Raw genomic sequence first — 19,775 nt, 5'->3', positions numbered from 1 at the left:
AAAAACAAATGCCTCATCGCGGATTTCCCATCCATCAATGGATGGTAAATTTAGTTTTTATCATTCACTGACCACAGATACCAATGCATGGTCAAGCAACAGCAATGACACACCCTTGTGTATAGGCATGAGACCCTCACGTCATTTAACAGGATTCAGCACCACCCACAAGACAGCTACCTGTCATGTCATGTCAAACCTGCACAGGTGTGCTAGATTATTATTATTTAGTTTTATTTTATTTTTTTACACCAATCAGTGTGCAAACATGGTCATTAAAACGCTAAATGAATAGACGTTCATAAACCAGTCAGTGCAACTCATCATTTTGGTCTCCAATTCTCAAACTCAAATTCTCACCCACGGAGGATTAAATGAGAATCTTTCTTGTTTAACACTGGAATGGGGTGGTGCACTGTTCACTACCCGAATATACTGCCACATCGGGTCAATGCATAGGGCGACAGAAGCAAGCTTCCAAATCAGCTCCCTTTCTCAAAAATCCATTTAATTTATGGTCCCCAGATAGGGAACGTATGTATCAGTATGTGCTCACAAGTCACCCAAGTGCAAGTATTCACACAAAAAAAAAACGTGCCTCAGGATGCGATCTGTCGCAAGATCCTTTCTTTTTTTACACTTGATCTAAGCCAAAAGGCCTAGAGGGGATAACCGGGAAAGGGGTGGACCCAACCATGTCCCCTTCATGAGCACTCACATTACTCATAGGAATGGAAGGAAGGCTGGCAGCCAACCAGCCTCCCATACACTCTCTGGGTGGGTGGCAGTCAGCCACCCATACATACATACAGCACAGGCTAAACCCACATCATCACTTAAAAAAAGGACAGGCGACCATTGCACTCTGATGGAGCATTTAGCAATGCAATCCATAGCCTGGCTTTTGCCTGAACCCCCATCACTCCTCCTCTTGCATATAAGACAATATTTCAGATCTGCATATGAAAACAACACGCCTACCTTTGTTGCACATAGCTGCCTGCCTGTCTCTAGTTACCCCACTGGCTGTAGCTGCGTCCCTTCCGACATGGAATAACACCAACTGTAACGATAAACTGAAAATTAACAGTATAAACCTGCATCATTTTGGACTCTGGTATTTGCTGAATCCGGGTGACCTGACAATCGATGGTGGTGCCGCTGGTGATTCTGGCCTTCTTGGAATCTGTTGGGCCTATGTGTTAGCTCACACATCACTTGGGTATCCATGGTAACTACCACAACATGGTCATCTGCAGTTTACATCTAGCCCGTGGCATTGAATGGCATTTTAAAAGTGCTAAGGGTCCTGGTGCAATAATCCTCCCATGAGGATCAGCCTCAACGGCTTTGTAGATTGCACTCATGTCAGCAACTCCATATACATTTTTTTTTCTTCATGCTTCTTTCTTCATCCTTTTTTCTTTCTGTCATTCAGACTTTCATTCATTCGATCTCTCTCACTCACTTGCTTTAACTCATTTGTTCTCACTCACTCACTCACTCACTCAATCACTCACTCACTCATTCACTCTCACTCACTCTCACTCTCTCACTCACTCGCTCACTAAGTCAGTCTCTCTCTCTCTCTTTTTCTTTTTATATATATTTTTTTCCGTCTTCTTCTTCTTCTTCTTCTTCTTCTTCTTCTTCTTCTTCAGACCCTGTCATAGCACTAATGCCTTTCCAATACCAACAGCAGATGGAGACACTCCATTGCAACATTGGTTGTGAGCAGCAGTTTCAAAAAACAAATGCCTCATGGCGGATTTCCCATCCATCAATGGATGGTAAATTTTGTTTTTATCATTCACTGACCACAGATACCAATGCATGGTCAAGCAACAGCAATGACACACCCTTGTGTATAGGCATGAGACCCTCACGTCATTTAACAGGATTCAGCACCACCCACAAGACAGCTACCTGTCATGTCATGTCAAACCTGCACAGGTGTGCTAGATTATTATTATTTAGTTTTATTTTATTTTTTTACACCAATCAGTGTGCAAACATGGTCATTAAAACGCTAAATGAATAGACGTTCATAAACCAGTCAGTGCAACTCATCATTTTGGTCTCCAATTCTCAAACTCAAATTCTCACCCACGGAGGATTAAATGAGAATCTTTCTTGTTTAACACTGGAATGGGGTGGTGCACTGTTCACTACCCGAATATACTGCCACATCGGGTCAATGCATAGGGCGACAGAAGCAAGCTTCCAAATCAGCTCCCTTTCTCAAAAATCCATTTAATTTATGGTCCCCAGATAGGGAACGTATGTATCAGTATGTGCTCACAAGTCACCCAAGTGCAAGTATTCACACAAAAAAAAACGTGCCTCAGGATGCGATCTGTCGCAAGATCCTTTCTTTTTTTACACTTGATCTAAGCCAAAAGGCCTAGAGGGGATAACCGGGAAAGGGGTGGACCCAACCATGTCCCCTTCATGAGCACTCACATTACTCATAGGAATGGAAGGAAGGCTGGCAGCCAACCAGCCTCCCATACACTCTCTGGGTGGGTGGCAGTCAGCCACCCATACATACGTACAGCACAGGCTAAACCCACATCATCACTTAAAAAAAGGACAGGCGACCATTGCACTCTGATGGAGCATTTAGCAATGCAATCCATAGCCTGGCTTTTGCCTGAACCCCCATCACTCCTCCTCTTGCATATAAGACAATATTTCAGATCTGCATATGAAAACAACACGCCTACCTTTGTTGCACATAGCTGCCTGCCTGTCTCTAGTTACCCCACTGGCTGTAGCTGCGTCCCTTCCGACATGGAATAACACCAACTGTAACGATAAACTGAAAATTAACAGTATAAACCTGCATCATTTTGGACTCTGGTATTTGCTGAATCCGGGTGACCTGACAATCGATGGTGGTGCCGCTGGTGATTCTGGCCTTCTTGGAATCTGTTGGGCCTATGTGTTAGCTCACACATCACTTGGGTATCCATGGTAACTACCACAACATGGTCATCTGCAGTTTACATCTAGCCCGTGGCATTGAATGGCATTTTAAAAGTGCTAAGGGTCCTGGTGCAATAATCCTCCCATGAGGATCAGCCTCAACGGCTTTGTAGATTGCACTCATGTCAGCAACTCCATATACATTTTTTTTTCTTCATGCTTCTTTCTTCATCCTTTTTTCTTTCTGTCATTCAGACTTTCATTCATTCGATCTCTCTCACTCACTTGCTTTAACTCATTTGTTCTCACTCACTCACTCACTCAATCACTCACTCACTCATTCACTCTCACTCACTCTCACTCTCTCACTCACTCGCTCACTAAGTCAGTCTCTCTCTATCTCTCTCTCTCTCTTTTTCTTTTTATATATATTTTTTTCCGTCTTCTTCTTCTTCTTCTTCTTCTTCTTCTTCAGACCCTGTCATAGCACTAATGCCTTTCCAATACCACCAGCAGATGGAGACACTCCATTGCAACATTGGTTGTGAGCAGCAGTTTCTAAAAACAAATGCCTCATCGCGGATTTCCCATCCATCAATGGATGGTAAATTTTGTTTTTATCATTCACTGACCACAGATACCAATGCATGGTCAAGCAACAGCAATGACACACCCTTGTGTATAGGCATGAGACCCTCACGTCATTTAACAGGATTCAGCACCACCCACAAGACAGCTACCTGTCATGTCATGTCAAACCTGCACAGGTGTGCTAGATTATTATTATTTAGTTTTATTTTATTTTTTTACACCAATCAGTGTGCAAACATGGTCATTAAAACGCTAAATGAATAGACGTTCATAAACCAGTCAGTGCAACTCATCATTTTGGTCTCCAATTCTCAAACTCAAATTCTCACCCACGGAGGATTAAATGAGAATCTTTCTTGTTTAACACTGGAATGGGGTGGTGCACTGTTCACTACCCGAATATACTGCCACATCGGGTCAATGCATAGGGCGACAGAAGCAAGCTTCCAAATCAGCTCCCTTTCTCAAAAATCCATTTAATTTATGGTCCCCAGATAGGGAACGTATGTATCAGTATGTGCTCACAAGTCACCCAAGTGCAAGTATTCACACAAAAAAAAAAACGTGCCTCAGGATGCGATCTGTCGCAAGATCCTTTCTTTTTTTACACTTGATCTAAGCCAAAAGGCCTAGAGGGGATAACCGGGAAAGGGGTGGACCCAACCATGTCCCCTTCATGAGCACTCACATTACTCATAGGAATGGAAGGAAGGCTGGCAGCCAACCAGCCTCCCATACACTCTCTGGGTGGGTGGCAGTCAGCCACCCATACATACATACAGCACAGGCTAAACCCACATCATCACTTAAAAAAAGGACAGGCGACCATTGCACTCTGATGGAGCATTTAGCAATGCAATCCTTAGCCTGGCTTTTGCCTGAACCCCCATCACTCCTCCTCTTGCATATAAGACAATATTTCAGATCTGCATATGAAAACAACACGCCTACCTTTGTTGCACATAGCTGCCTGCCTGTCTCTAGTTACCCCACTGGCTGTAGCTGCGTCCCTTCCGACATGGAATAACACCAACTGTAACGATAAACTGAAAATTAACAGTATAAACCTGCATCATTTTGGACTCTGGTATTTGCTGAATCCGGGTGACCTGACAATCGATGGTGGTGCCGCTGGTGATTCTGGCCTTCTTGGAATCTGTTGGGCCTATGTGTTAGCTCACACATCACTTGGGTATCCATGGTAACTACCACAACATGGTCATCTGCAGTTTACATCTAGCCCGTGGCATTGAATGGCATTTTAAAAGTGCTAAGGGTCCTGGTGCAATAATCCTCCCATGAGGATCAGCCTCAACGGCTTTGTAGATTGCACTCATGTCAGCAACTCCATATACATTTTTTTTTCTTCATGCTTCTTTCTTCATCCTTTTTTCTTTCTGTCATTCAGACTTTCATTCATTCGATCTCTCTCACTCACTTGCTTTAACTCATTTGTTCTCACTCACTCACTCACTCACTCAATCACTCACTCACTCATTCACTCTCACTCACTCTCACTCTCTCACTCACTCGCTCACTAAGTCAGTCTCTCTCTCTCTCTTTTTCTTTTTATATATATTTTTTTCCGTCTTCTTCTTCTTCTTCTTCTTCTTCTTCTTCTTCAGACCCTGTCATAGCACTAATGCCTTTCCAATACCACCAGCAGATGGAGACACTCCATTGCAACATTGGTTGTGAGCAGCAGTTTCAAAAAACAAATGCCTCATGGCGGATTTCCCATCCATCAATGGATGGTAAATTTTGTTTTTATCATTCACTGACCACAGATACCAATGCATGGTCAAGCAACAGCAATGACACACCCTTGTGTATAGGCATGAGACCCTCACGTCATTTAACAGGATTCAGCACCACCCACAAGACAGCTACCTGTCATGTCATGTCAAACCTGCACAGGTGTGCTAGATTATTATTATTTAGTTTTATTTTATTTTTTTACACCAATCAGTGTGCAAACATGGTCAATAAAACGCTAAATGAATAGACGTTCATAAACCAGTCAGTGCAACTCATCATTTTGGTCTCCAATTCTCAAACTCAAATTCTCACCCACGGAGGATTAAATGAGAATCTTTCTTGTTTAACACTGGAATGGGGTGGTGCACTGTTCACTACCCGAATATACTGCCACATCGGGTCAATGCATAGGGCGACAGAAGCAAGCTTCCAAATCAGCTCCCTTTCTCAAAAATCCATTTAATTTATGGTCCCCAGATAGGGAACGTATGTATCAGTATGTGCTCACAAGTCACCCAAGTGCAAGTATTCACACAAAAAAAAACGTGCCTCAGGATGCAATCTGTCGCAAGATCCTTTCTTTTTTTACACTTGATCTAAGCCAAAAGGCCTAGAGGGGATAACCGGGAAAGGGGTGGACCCAACCATGTCCCCTTCATGAGCACTCACATTACTCATAGGAATGGAAGGAAGGCTGGCAGCCAACCAGCCTCCCATACACTCTCTGGGTGGGTGGCAGTCAGCCACCCATACATACGTACAGCACAGGCTAAACCCACATCATCACTTAAAAAAAGGACAGGCGACCATTGCACTCTGATGGAGCATTTAGCAATGCAATCCATAGCCTGGCTTTTGCCTGAACCCCCATCACTCCTCCTCTTGCATATAAGACAATATTTCAGATCTGCATATGAAAACAACACGCCTACCTTTGTTGCACATAGCTGCCTGCCTGTCTCTAGTTACCCCACTGGCTGTAGCTGCGTCCCTTCCGACATGGAATAACACCAACTGTAACGATAAACTGAAAATTAACAGTATAAACCTGCATCATTTTGGACTCTGGTATTTGCTGAATCCGGGTGACCTGACAATCGATGGTGGTGCCGCTGGTGATTCTGGCCTTCTTGGAATCTGTTGGGCCTATGTGTTAGCTCACACATCACTTGGGTATCCATGGTAACTACCACAACATGGTCATCTGCAGTTTACATCTAGCCCGTGGCATTGAATGGCATTTTAAAAGTGCTAAGGGTCCTGGTGCAATAATCCTCCCATGAGGATCAGCCTCAACGGCTTTGTAGATTGCACTCATGTCAGCAACTCCATATACATTTTTTTTTCTTCATGCTTCTTTCTTCATCCTTTTTTCTTTCTGTCATTCAGACTTTCATTCATTCGATCTCTCTCACTCACTTGCTTTAACTCATTTGTTCTCACTCACTCACTCACTCACTCAATCACTCACTCACTCATTCACTCTCACTCACTCTCACTCTCTCACTCACTCGCTCACTAAGTCAGTCTCTCTCTCTCTCTCTCTCTCTCTCTTTTTCTTTTTATATATATTTTTTTCCGTCTTCTTCTTCTTCTTCTTCTTCTTCAGACCCTGTCATAGCACTAATGCCTTTCCAATACCACCAGCAGATGGAGACACTCCATTGCAACATTGGTTGTGAGCAGCAGTTTCTAAAAACAAATGCCTCATGGCGGATTTCCCATCCATCAATGGATGGTAAATTTTGTTTTTATCATTCACTGACCACAGATACCAATGCATGGTCAAGCAACAGCAATGACACACCCTTGTGTATAGGCATGAGACCCTCACGTCATTTAACAGGATTCAGCACCACCCACAAGACAGCTACCTGTCATGTCATGTCAAACCTGCACAGGTGTGCTAGATTATTATTATTTAGTTTTATTTTATTTTTTTACACCAATCAGTGTGCAAACATGGTCATTAAAACGCTAAATGAATAGACGTTCATAAACCAGTCAGTGCAACTCATCATTTTGGTCTCCAATTCTCAAACTCAAATTCTCACCCACGGAGGATTAAATGAGAATCTTTCTTGTTTAACACTGGAATGGGGTGGTGCACTGTTCACTACCCGAATATACTGCCACATCGGGTCAATGCATAGGGCGACAGAAGCAAGCTTCCAAATCAGTTCCCTTTCTCAAAAATCCATTTAATTTATGGTCCCCAGATAGGGAACGTATGTATCAGTATGTGCTCACAAGTCACCCAAGTGCAAGTATTCACACAAAAAAAAACGTGCCTCAGGATGCGATCTGTCGCAAGATCCTTTCTTTTTTTACACTTGATCTAAGCCAAAAGGCCTAGAGGGGATAACCGGGAAAGGGGTGGACCCAACCATGTCCCCTTCATGAGCACTCACATTACTCATAGGAATGGAAGGAAGGCTGGCAGCCAACCAGCCTCCCATACACTCTCTGGGTGGGTGGCAGTCAGCCACCCATACATACATACAGCACAGGCTAAACCCACATCATCACTTAAAAAAAGGACAGGCGACCATTGCACTCTGATGGAGCATTTAGCAATGCAATCCATAGCCTGGCTTTTGCCTGAACCCCCATCACTCCTCCTCTTGCATATAAGACAATATTTCAGATCTGCATATGAAAACAACACGCCTACCTTTGTTGCACATAGCTGCCTGCCTGTCTCTAGTTACCCCACTGGCTGTAGCTGCGTCCCTTCCGACATGGAATAACACCAACTGTAACGATAAACTGAAAATTAACAGTATAAACCTGCATCATTTTGGACTCTGGTATTTGCTGAATCCGGGTGACCTGACAATCGATGGTGGTGCCGCTGGTGATTCTGGCCTTCTTGGAATCTGTTGGGCCTATGTGTTAGCTCACACATCACTTGGGTATCCATGGTAACTACCACAACATGGTCATCTGCAGTTTACATCTAGCCCGTGGCATTGAATGGCATTTTAAAAGTGCTAAGGGTCCTGGTGCAATAATCCTCCCATGAGGATCAGCCTCAACGGCTTTGTAGATTGCACTCATGTCAGCAACTCCATATACATTTTTTTTTCTTCATGCTTCTTTCTTCATCCTTTTTTCTTTCTGTCATTCAGACTTTCATTCATTCGATCTCTCTCACTCACTTGCTTTAACTCATTTGTTCTCACTCACTCATTCACTCTCACTCACTCTCACTCTCTCACTCACTCGCTCACTAAGTCAGTCTCTCTCTCTCTCTCTCTCTTTTTCTTTTTATATATATTTTTTTCCGTCTTCTTCTTCTTCTTCAGACCCTGTCATAGCACTAATGCCTTTCCAATACCACCAGCAGATGGAGACACTCCATTGCAACATTGGTTGTGAGCAGCAGTTTCTAAAAACAAATGCCTCATGGCGGATTTCCCATCCATCAATGGATGGTAAATTTTGTTTTTATCATTCACTGACCACAGATACCAATGCATGGTCAAGCAACAGCAATGACACACCCTTGTGTATAGGCATGAGACCCTCACGTCATTTAACAGGATTCAGCACCACCCACAAGACAGCTACCTGTCATGTCATGTCAAACCTGCACAGGTGTGCTAGATTATTATTATTTAGTTTTATTTTATTTTTTTACACCAATCAGTGTGCAAACATGGTCATTAAAACGCTAAATGAATAGACGTTCATAAACCAGTCAGTGCAACTCATCATTTTGGTCTCCAATTCTCAAACTCAAATTCTCACCCACGGAGGATTAAATGAGAATCTTTCTTGTTTAACACTGGAATGGGGTGGTGCACTGTTCACTACCCGAATATACTGCCACATCGGGTCAATGCATAGGGCGACAGAAGCAAGCTTCCAAATCAGCTCCCTTTCTCAAAAATCCATTTAATTTATGGTCCCCAGATAGGGAACGTATGTATCAGTATGTGCTCACAAGTCACCCAAGTGCAAGTATTCACACAAAAAAAAACGTGCCTCAGGATGCGATCTGTCGCAAGATCCTTTCTTTTTTTACACTTGATCTAAGCCAAAAGGCCTAGAGGGGATAACCGGGAAAGGGGTGGACCCAACCATGTCCCCTTCATGAGCACTCACATTACTCATAGGAATGGAAGGAAGGCTGGCAGCCAACCAGCCTCCCATACACTCTCTGGGTGGGTGGCAGTCAGCCACCCATACATACATACAGCACAGGCTAAACCCACATCATCACTTAAAAAAAGGACAGGCGACCATTGCACTCTGATGGAGCATTTAGCAATGCAATCCATAGCCTGGCTTTTGCCTGAACCCCCATCACTCCTCCTCTTGCATATAAGACAATATTTCAGATCTGCATATGAAAACAACACGCCTACCTTTGTTGCACATAGCTGCCTGCCTGTCTCTAGTTACCCCACTGGCTGTAGCTGCGTCCCTTCCGACATGGAATAACACCAACTGTAACGATAAACTGAAAATTAACAGTATAAACCTGCATCATTTTGGACTCTGGTATTTGCTGAATCCGGGTGACCTGACAATCGATGGTGGTGCCGCTGGTGATTCTGGCCTTCTTGGAATCTGTTGGGCCTATGTGTTAGCTCACACATCACTTGGGTATCCATGGTAACTACCACAACATGGTCATCTGCAGTTTACATCTAGCCCGTGGCATTGAATGGCATTTTAAAAGTGCTAAGGGTCCTGGTGCAATAATCGTCCCATGAGGATCAGCCTCAACGGCTTTGTAGATTGCACTCATGTCAGCAACTCCATATACATTTTTTTTTCTTCATGCTTCTTTCTTCATCCTTTTTTCTTTCTGTCATTCAGACTTTCATTCATTCGATCTCTCTCACTCACTTGCTTTAACTCATTTGTTCTCACTCACTCATTCACTCTCACTCACTCTCACTCTCTCACTCACTCGCTCACTAAGTCAGTCTCTCTCTCTCTCTCTCTCTTTTTCTTTTTATATATATTTTTTTCCGTCTTCTTCTTCTTCTTCTTCTTCTTCAGACCCTGTCATAGCACTAATGCCTTTCCAATACCACCAGCAGATGGAGACACTCCATTGCAACATTGGTTGTGAGCAGCAGTTTCTAAAAACAAATGCCTCATGGCGGATTTCCCATCCATCAATGGATGGTAAATTTTGTTTTTATCATTCACTGACCACAGATACCAATGCATGGTCAAGCAACAGCAATGACACACCCTTGTGTATAGGCATGAGACCCTCACGTCATTTAACAGGATTCAGCACCACCCACAAGACAGCTACCTGTCATGTCATGTCAAACCTGCACAGGTGTGCTAGATTATTATTATTTAGTTTTATTTTATTTTTTTACACCAATCAGTGTGCAAACATGGTCATTAAAACGCTAAATGAATAGACGTTCATAAACCAGTCAGTGCAACTCATCATTTTGGTCTCCAATTCTCAAACTCAAATTCTCACCCACGGAGGATTAAATGAGAATCTTTCTTGTTTAACACTGGAATGGGGTGGTGCACTGTTCACTACCCGAAGATACTGCCACATCGGGTCAATGCATAGGGCGACAGAAGCAAGCTTCCAAATCAGCTCCCTTTCTCAAAAATCCATTTAATTTATGGTCCCCAGATAGGGAACGTATGTATCAGTATGTGCTCACAAGTCACCCAAGTGCAAGTATTCACACAAAAAAAAACGTGCCTCAGGATGCGATCTGTCGCAAGATCCCTTCTTTTTTTACACTTGATCTAAGCCAAAAGGCCTAGAGGGGATAACCGGGAAAGGGGTGGACCCAACCATGTCCCCTTCATGAGCACTCACATTACTCATAGGAATGGAAGGAAGGCTGGCAGCCAACCAGCCTCCCATACACTCTCTGGGTGGGTGGCAGTCAGCCACCCATACATACATACAGCACAGGCTAAACCCACATCATCACTTAAAAAAAGGACAGGCGACCATTGCACTCTGATGGAGCATTTAGCAATGCAATCCATAGCCTGGCTTTTGCCTGAACCCCCATCACTCCTCCTCTTGCATATAAGACAATATTTCAGATCTGCATATGAAAACAACACGCCTACCTTTGTTGCACATAGCTGCCTGCCTGTCTCTAGTTACCCCACTGGCTGTAGCTGCATCCCTTCCGACATGGAATAACACCAACTGTAACGATAAACTGAAAATTAACAGTATAAACCTGCATCATTTTGGACTCTGGTATTTGCTGAATCCGGGTGACCTGACAATCGATGGTGGTGCCGCTGGTGATTCTGGCCTTCTTGGAATCTGTTGGGCCTATGTGTTAGCTCACACATCACTTGGGTATCCATGGTAACTACCACAACATGGTCATCTGCAGTTTACATCTAGCCCGTGGCATTGAATGGCATTTTAAAAGTGCTAAGGGTCCTGGTGCAATAATCCTCCCATGAGGATCAGCCTCAACGGCTTTGTAGATTGCACTCATGTCAGCAACTCCATATACATTTTTTTTTCTTCATGCTTCTTTCTTCATCCTTTTTTCTTTCTGTCATTCAGACTTTCATTCATTCGATCTCTCTCACTCACTTGCTTTAACTCATTTGTTCTCACTCACTCACTCACTCACTCAATCACTCACTCACTCATTCACTCTCACTCACTCTCACTCTCTCACTCACTCGCTCACTAAGTCAGTCTCTCTCTCTCTCTCTCTATTTTTCTTTTTATATATATTTTTTTCCATCTTCTTCTTCTTCTTCTTCTTCAGACCCTGTCATAGCACTAATGCCTTTCCAATACCACCAGCAGATGGAGACACTCCATTGCAACATTGGTTGTGAGCAGCAGTTTCTAAAAACAAATGCCTCATGGCGGATTTCCCATCCATCAATGGATGGTAAATTTTGTTTTCATCATTCACTGACCACAGATACCAATGCATGGTCAAGCAACAGCAATGACACACCCTTGTGTATAGGCATGAGACCCTCACGTCATTTAACAGGATTCAGCACCACCCACAAGACAGCTACCTGTCATGTCATGTCAAACCTGCACAGGTGTGCTAGATTATTATTATTTAGTTTTATTTTATTTTTTTACACCAATCAGTGTGCAAACATGGTCATTAAAACGCTAAATGAATAGACGTTCATAAACCAGTCAGTGCAACTCATCATTTTGGTCTCCAATTCTCAAACTCAAATTCTCACCCACGGAGGATTAAATGAGAATCTTTCTTGTTTAACACTGGAATGGGGTGGTGCACTGTTCACTACCCGAATATACTGTCACATCGGGTCAATGCATAGGGCGACAGAAGCAAGCTTCCAAATCAGCTCCCTTTCTCAAAAATCCATTTAATTTATGGTCCCCAGATAGGGAACGTATGTATCAGTATGTGCTCACAAGTCACCCAAGTGCAAGTATTCACACAAAAAAAAACGTGCCTCAGGATGCGATCTGTCGCAAGATCCTTTCTTTTTTTACACTTGATCTAAGCCAAAAGGCCTAGAGGGGATAACCGGGAAAGGGGTGGACCCAACCATGTCCCCTTCATGAGCACTCACATTACTCATAGGAATGGAAGGAAGGCTGGCAGCCAACCAGCCTCCCATACACTCTCTGGGTGGGTGGCAGTCAGCCACCCATACATACATACAGCACAGGCTAAACCCACATCATCACTTAAAAAAAGGACAGGCGACCATTGCACTCTGATGGAGCATTTAGCAATGCAATCCATAGCCTGGCTTTTGCCTGAACCCCCAGCACTCCTCCTCTTGCATATAAGACAATATTTCAGATCTGCATATGAAAACAACACGCCTACCTTTGTTGCACATAGCTGCCTGCCTGTCTCTAGTTACCCCACTGGCTGTAGCTGCGTCCCTTCCGACATGGAATAACACCAACTGTAACGATAAACTGAAAATTAACAGTATAAACCTGCATCATTTTGGACTCTGGTATTTGCTGAATCCGGGTGACCTGACAATCGATGGTGGTGCCGCTGGTGATTCTGGCCTTCTTGGAATCTGTTGGGCCTATGTGTTAGCTCACACATCACTTGGGTATCCATGGTAACTACCACAACATGGTCATCTGCAGTTTACATCTAGCCCGTGGCATTGAATGGCATTTTAAAAGTGCTAAGGGTCCTGGTGCAATAATCCTCCCATGAGGATCAGCCTCAACGGCTTTGTAGATTGCACTCATGTCAGCAACTCCATATACATTTTTTTTTCTTCATGCTTCTTTCTTCATCCTTTTTTCTTTCTGTCATTCAGACTTTCATTCATTCGATCTCTCTCACTCACTTGCTTTAACTCATTTGTTCTCACTCACTCACTCACTCACTCAATCACTCACTCACTCATTCACTCTCACTCACTCTCACTCTCTCACTCACTCGCTCACTAAGTCAGTCTCTCTCTCTCTCTCTCTCTTTTTCTTTTTATATATATTTTTTTCCGTCTTCTTCTTCTTCTTCTTCTTCAGACCCTGTCATAGCACTAATGCCTTTCCAATACCACCAGCAGATGGAGACACTCCATTGCAACATTGGTTGTGAGCAGCAGTTTCTAAAAACAAATGCCTCATGGCGGATTTCCCATCCATCAATGGATGGTAAATTTTGTTTTTATCATTCACTGACCACAGATACCAATGCATGGTCAAGCAACAGCAATGACACACCCTTGTGTATAGGCATGAGACCCTCACGTCATTTAACAGGATTCAGCACCACCCACAAGACAGCTACCTGTCATGTCATGTCAAACCTGCACAGGTGTGCTAGATTATTATTATTTAGTTTTATTTTATTTTTTTACACCAATCAGTGTGCAAACATGGTCATTAAAACGCTAAATGAATAGACGTTCATAAACCAGTCAGTGCAACTCATCATTTTGGTCTCCAATTCTCAAACTCAAATTCTCACCCACGGAGGATTAAATGAGAATCTTTCTTGTTTAACACTGGAATGGGGTGGTGCACTGTTCACTACCCGAAGATACTGCCACATCGGGTCAATGCATAGGGCGACAGAAGCAAGCTTCCAAATCAGCTCCCTTTCTCAAAAATCCATTTAATTTATGGTCCCCAGATAGGGAACGTATGTATCAGTATGTGCTCACAAGTCACCCAAGTGCAAGTATTCACACAAAAAAAAACGTGCCTCAGGATGCGATCTGTCGCAAGATCCCTTCTTTTTTTACACTTGATCTAAGCCAAAAGGCCTAGAGGGGATAACCGGGAAAGGGGTGGACCCAACCATGTCCCCTTCATGAGCACTCACATTACTCATAGGAATGGAAGGAAGGCTGGCAGCCAACCAGCCTCCCATACACTCTCTGGGTGGGTGGCAGTCAGCCACCCATACATACATACAGCACAGGCTAAACCCACATCATCACTTAAAAAAAGGACAGGCGACCATTGCACTCTGATGGAGCATTTAGCAATGCAATCCATAGCCTGGCTTTTGCCTGAACCCCCATCACTCCTCCTCTTGCATATAAGACAATATTTCAGATCTGCATATGAAAACAACACGCCTACCTTTGTTGCACATAGCTGCCTGCCTGTCTCTAGTTACCCCACTGGCTGTAGCTGCATCCCTTCCGACATGGAATAACACCAACTGTAACGATAAACTGAAAATTAACAGTATAAACCTGCATCATTTTGGACTCTGGTATTTGCTGAATCCGGGTGACCTGACAATCGATGGTGGTGCCGCTGGTGATTCTGGCCTTCTTGGAATCTGTTGGGCCTATGTGTTAGCTCACACATCACTTGGGTATCCATGGTAACTACCACAACATGGTCATCTGCAGTTTACATCTAGCCCGTGGCATTGAATGGCATTTTAAAAGTGCTAAGGGTCCTGGTGCAATAATCCTCCCATGAGGATCAGCCTCAACGGCTTTGTAGATTGCACTCATGTCAGCAACTCCATATACATTTTTTTTTCTTCATGCTTCTTTCTTCATCCTTTTTTCTTTCTGTCATTCAGACTTTCATTCATTCGATCTCTCTCACTCACTTGCTTTAACTCATTTGTTCTCACTCACTCACTCACTCACTCAATCACTCACTCACTCATTCACTCTCACTCACTCTCACTCTCTCACTCACTCGCTCACTAAGTCAGTCTCTCTCTCTCTCTCTCTATTTTTCTTTTTATATATATTTTTTTCCATCTTCTTCTTCTTCTTCTTCTTCAGACCCTGTCATAGCACTAATGCCTTTCCAATACCACCAGCAGATGGAGACACTCCATTGCAACATTGGTTGTGAGCAGCAGTTTCTAAAAACAAATGCCTCATGGCGGATTTCCCATCCATCAATGGATGGTAAATTTTGTTTTCATCATTCACTGACCACAGATACCAATGCATGGTCAAGCAACAGCAATGACACACCCTTGTGTATAGGCATGAGACCCTCACGTCATTTAACAGGATTCAGCACCACCCACAAGACAGCTACCTGTCATGTCATGTCAAACCTGCACAGGTGTGCTAGATTATTATTATTTAGTTTTATTTTATTTTTTTACACCAATCAGTGTGCAAACATGGTCATTAAAACGCTAAATGAATAGACGTTCATAAACCAGTCAGTGCAACTCATCATTTTGGTCTCCAATTCTCAAACTCAAATTCTCACCCACGGAGGATTAAATGAGAATCTTTCTTGTTTAACACTGGAATGGGGTGGTGCACTGTTCACTACCCGAATATACTGTCACATCGGGTCAATGCATAGGGCGACAGAAGCAAGCTTCCAAATCAGCTCCCTTTCTCAAAAATCCATTTAATTTATGGTCCCCAGATAGGGAACGTATGTATCAGTATGTGCTCACAAGTCACCCAAGTGCAAGTATTCACACAAAAAAAAAACGTGCCTCAGGATGCGATCTGTCGCAAGATCCTTTCTTTTTTTACACTTGATCTAAGCCAAAAGGCCTAGAGGGGATAACCGGGAAAGGGGTGGACCCAACCATGTCCCCTTCATGAGCACTCACATTACTCATAGGAATGGAAGGAAGGCTGGCAGCCAACCAGCCTCCCATACACTCTCTGGGTGGGTGGCAGTCAGCCACCCATACATACATACAGCACAGGCTAAACCCACATCATCACTTAAAAAAAGGACAGGCGACCATTGCACTCTGATGGAGCATTTAGCAATGCAATCCATAGCCTGGCTTTTGCCTGAACCCCCAGCACTCCTCCTCTTGCATATAAGACAATATTTCAGATCTGCATATGAAAACAACACGCCTACCTTTGTTGCACATAGCTGCCTGCCTGTCTCTAGTTACCCCACTGGCTGTAGCTGCGTCCCTTCCGACATGGAATAACACCAACTGTAACGATAAACTGAAAATTAACAGTATAAACCTGCATCATTTTGGACTCTGGTATTTGCTGAATCCGGGTGACCTGACAATCGATGGTGGTGCCGCTGGTGATTCTGGCCTTCTTGGAATCTGTTGGGCCTATGTGTTAGCTCACACATCACTTGGGTATCCATGGTAACTACCACAACATGGTCATCTGCAGTTTACATCTAGCCCGTGGCATTGAATGGCATTTTAAAAGTGCTAAGGGTCCTGGTGCAATAATCCTCCCATGAGGATCAGCCTCAACGGCTTTGTAGATTGCACTCATGTCAGCAACTCCATATACATTTTTTTTTCTTCATGCTTCTTTCTTCATCCTTTTTTCTTTCTGTCATTCAGACTTTCATTCATTCGATCTCTCTCACTCACTTGCTTTAACTCATTTGTTCTCACTCACTCACTCACTCACTCAATCACTCACTCACTCATTCACTCTCACTCACTCTCACTCTCTCACTCACTCGCTCACTAAGTCAGTCTCTCTCTCTCTCTCTCTCTCTCTTTTTCTTTTTATATATATTTTTTTCCGTCTTCTTCTTCTTCTTCTTCTTCAGACCCTGTCATAGCACTAATGCCTTTCCAATACCACCAGCAGATGGAGACACTCCATTGCAACATTGGTTGTGAGCAGCAGTTTCTAAAAACAAATGCCTCATGGCGGATTTCCCATCCATCAATGGATGGTAAATTTTGTTTTTATCATTCACTGACCACAGATACCAATGCATGGTCGAGCAACAGCAATGACACACCCTTGTGTATAGGCATGAGACCCTCACGTCATTTAACAGGATTCAGCACCACCCACAAGACAGCTACCTGTCATGTCATGTCAAACCTGCACAGGTGTGCTAGATTATTATTATTTAGTTTTATTTTATTTTTTTACACCAATCAGTGTGCAAACATGGTCATTAAAACGCTAAATGAATAGACGTTCATAAACCAGTCAGTGCAACTCATCATTTTGGTCTCCAATTCTCAAACTCAAATTCTCACCCACGGAGGATTAAATGAGAATCTTTCTTGTTTAACACTGGAATGGGGTGGTGCACTGTTCACTACCCGAATATACTGCCACATCGGGTCAATGCATAGGGCGACAGAAGCAAGCTTCCAAATCAGCTCCCTTTCTCAAAAATCCATTTAATTTATGGTCCCCAGATAGAGAACGTATGTATCAGTATGTGCTCACAAGTCACCCAAGTGCAAGTATTCACACAAAAAAAAACGTGCCTCAGGATGCGATCTGTCGCAAGATCCTTTCTTTTTTTACACTTGATCTAAGCCAAAAGGCCTAGAGGGGATAACCGGGAAAGGGGTGGACCCAACCATGTCCCCTTCATGAGCACTCACATTACTCATAGGAATGGAAGGAAGGCTGGCAGCCAACCAGCCTCCCATACACTCTCTGGGTGGGTGGCAGTCAGCCACCCATACATACATACAGCACAGGCTAAACCCACATCATCACTTAAAAAAAGGACAGGCGACCATTGCACTCTGATGGAGCATTTAGCAATGCAATCCATAGCCTGGCTTTTGCCTGAACCCCCATCACTCCTCCTCTTGCATATAAGACAATATTTCAGATCTGCATATGAAAACAACACGCCTACCTTTGTTGCACATAGCTGCCTGCCTGTCTCTAGTTACCCCACTGGCTGTAGCTGCGTCCCTTCCGACATGGAATAACACCAACTGTAACGATAAACTGAAAATTAACAGTATAAACCTGCATCATTTTGGACTCTGGTATTTGCTGAATCCGGGTGACCTGACAATCGATGGTGGTGCCGCTGGTGATTCTGGCCTTCTTGGAATCTGTTGGGCCTATGTGTTAGCTCACACATCACTTGGGTATCCATGGTAACTACCACAACATGGTCATCTGCAGTTTACATCTAGCCCGTGGCATTGAATGGCATTTTAAAAGTGCTAAGGGTCCTGGTGCAATAATCCTCCCATGAGGATCAGCCTCAACGGCTTTGTAGATTGCACTCATGTCAGCAACTCCATATACATTTTTTTTTCTTCATGCTTCTTTCTTCATCCTTTTTTCTTTCTGTCATTCAGACTTTCATTCATTCGATCTCTCTCACTCACTTGCTTTAACTCATTTGTTCTCACTCACTCACTCACTCAATCACTCACTCACTCATTCACTCTCACTCACTCTCACTCTCTCACTCACTCGCTCACTAAGTCAGTCTCTCTCTCTCTCTCTTTTTCTTTTTATATATATTTTTTTCCGTCTTCTTCTTCTTCTTCTTCTTCTTCAGACCCTGTCATAGCACTAATGCCTTTCCAATACCACCAGCAGATGGAGACACTCCATTGCAACATTGGTTGTGAGCAGCAGTTTCTAAAAACAAATGCCTCATGGCGGATTTCCCATCCATCAATGGATGGTAAATTTTGTTTTTATCATTCACTGACCACAGATACCAATGCATGGTCAAGCAACAGCAATGACACACCCTTGTGTATAGGCATGAGACCCTCACGTCATTTAACAGGATTCAGCACCACCCACAAGACAGCTACCTGTCATGTCATGTCAAACCTGCACAGGTGTGCTAGATTATTATTATTTAGTTTTATTTTATTTTTTTACACCAATCAGTGTGCAAACATGGTCATTAAAACGCTAAATGAATAGACGTTCATAAACCAGTCAGTGCAACTCATCATTTTGGTCTCCAATTCTCAAACTCAAATTCTCACCCACGGAGGATTAAATGAGAATCTTTCTTGTTTAACACTGGAATGGGGTGGTGCACTGTTCACTACCCGAATATACTGCCACATCGGGTCAATGCATAGGGCGACAGAAGCAAGCTTCCAAATCAGCTCCCTTTCTCAAAAATCCATTTAATTTATGGTCCCCAGATAGGGAACGTATGTATCAGTATGTGCTCACAAGTCACCCAAGTGCAAGTATTCACACAAAAAAAAACGTGCCTCAGGATGCGATCTGTCGCAAGATCCTTTCTTTTTTTACACTTGATCTAAGCCAAAAGGCCTAGAGGGGATAACCGGGAAAGGGGTGGACCCAACCATGTCCCCTTCATGAGCACTCACATTACTCATAGGAAT

General features: G+C 43.4%; 12 pseudogenes; all 12 read right to left on the bottom strand.

Annotated features, from left to right (window-relative positions):
• Positions 1-405: 405 nt before the first annotated feature.
• LOC130344135 (U2 spliceosomal RNA) lies at positions 406-670 on the bottom strand (annotated as a pseudogene).
• A 1,481-nt stretch (positions 671-2,151) lies between these two features.
• On the bottom strand, positions 2,152-2,415 carry LOC130344205 (U2 spliceosomal RNA; annotated as a pseudogene).
• A 1,478-nt stretch (positions 2,416-3,893) lies between these two features.
• LOC130344149 (U2 spliceosomal RNA) lies at positions 3,894-4,159 on the bottom strand (annotated as a pseudogene).
• Positions 4,160-5,634: 1,475 nt separating this feature from the next.
• LOC130344192 (U2 spliceosomal RNA) lies at positions 5,635-5,898 on the bottom strand (annotated as a pseudogene).
• A 1,478-nt stretch (positions 5,899-7,376) lies between these two features.
• LOC130344171 (U2 spliceosomal RNA) lies at positions 7,377-7,640 on the bottom strand (annotated as a pseudogene).
• Positions 7,641-9,075: 1,435 nt separating this feature from the next.
• Positions 9,076-9,339, bottom strand: LOC130344203 (U2 spliceosomal RNA; annotated as a pseudogene).
• Positions 9,340-10,783: 1,444 nt separating this feature from the next.
• LOC130344179 (U2 spliceosomal RNA) lies at positions 10,784-11,047 on the bottom strand (annotated as a pseudogene).
• Positions 11,048-12,516: 1,469 nt separating this feature from the next.
• Positions 12,517-12,780, bottom strand: LOC130344158 (U2 spliceosomal RNA; annotated as a pseudogene).
• A 1,469-nt stretch (positions 12,781-14,249) lies between these two features.
• Positions 14,250-14,513, bottom strand: LOC130344178 (U2 spliceosomal RNA; annotated as a pseudogene).
• A 1,469-nt stretch (positions 14,514-15,982) lies between these two features.
• On the bottom strand, positions 15,983-16,247 carry LOC130344161 (U2 spliceosomal RNA; annotated as a pseudogene).
• A 1,473-nt stretch (positions 16,248-17,720) lies between these two features.
• On the bottom strand, positions 17,721-17,984 carry LOC130344163 (U2 spliceosomal RNA; annotated as a pseudogene).
• A 1,464-nt stretch (positions 17,985-19,448) lies between these two features.
• On the bottom strand, positions 19,449-19,712 carry LOC130344202 (U2 spliceosomal RNA; annotated as a pseudogene).
• Positions 19,713-19,775: the final 63 nt, after the last annotated feature.

Source organism: Hyla sarda, unplaced genomic scaffold (assembly GCF_029499605.1).
Source record: "Hyla sarda isolate aHylSar1 unplaced genomic scaffold, aHylSar1.hap1 scaffold_705, whole genome shotgun sequence".
Lineage (NCBI taxonomy): Eukaryota > Metazoa > Chordata > Amphibia > Anura > Hylidae > Hyla > Hyla sarda.
This window is presented reverse-complemented; position numbering and strand designations above follow the sequence as displayed.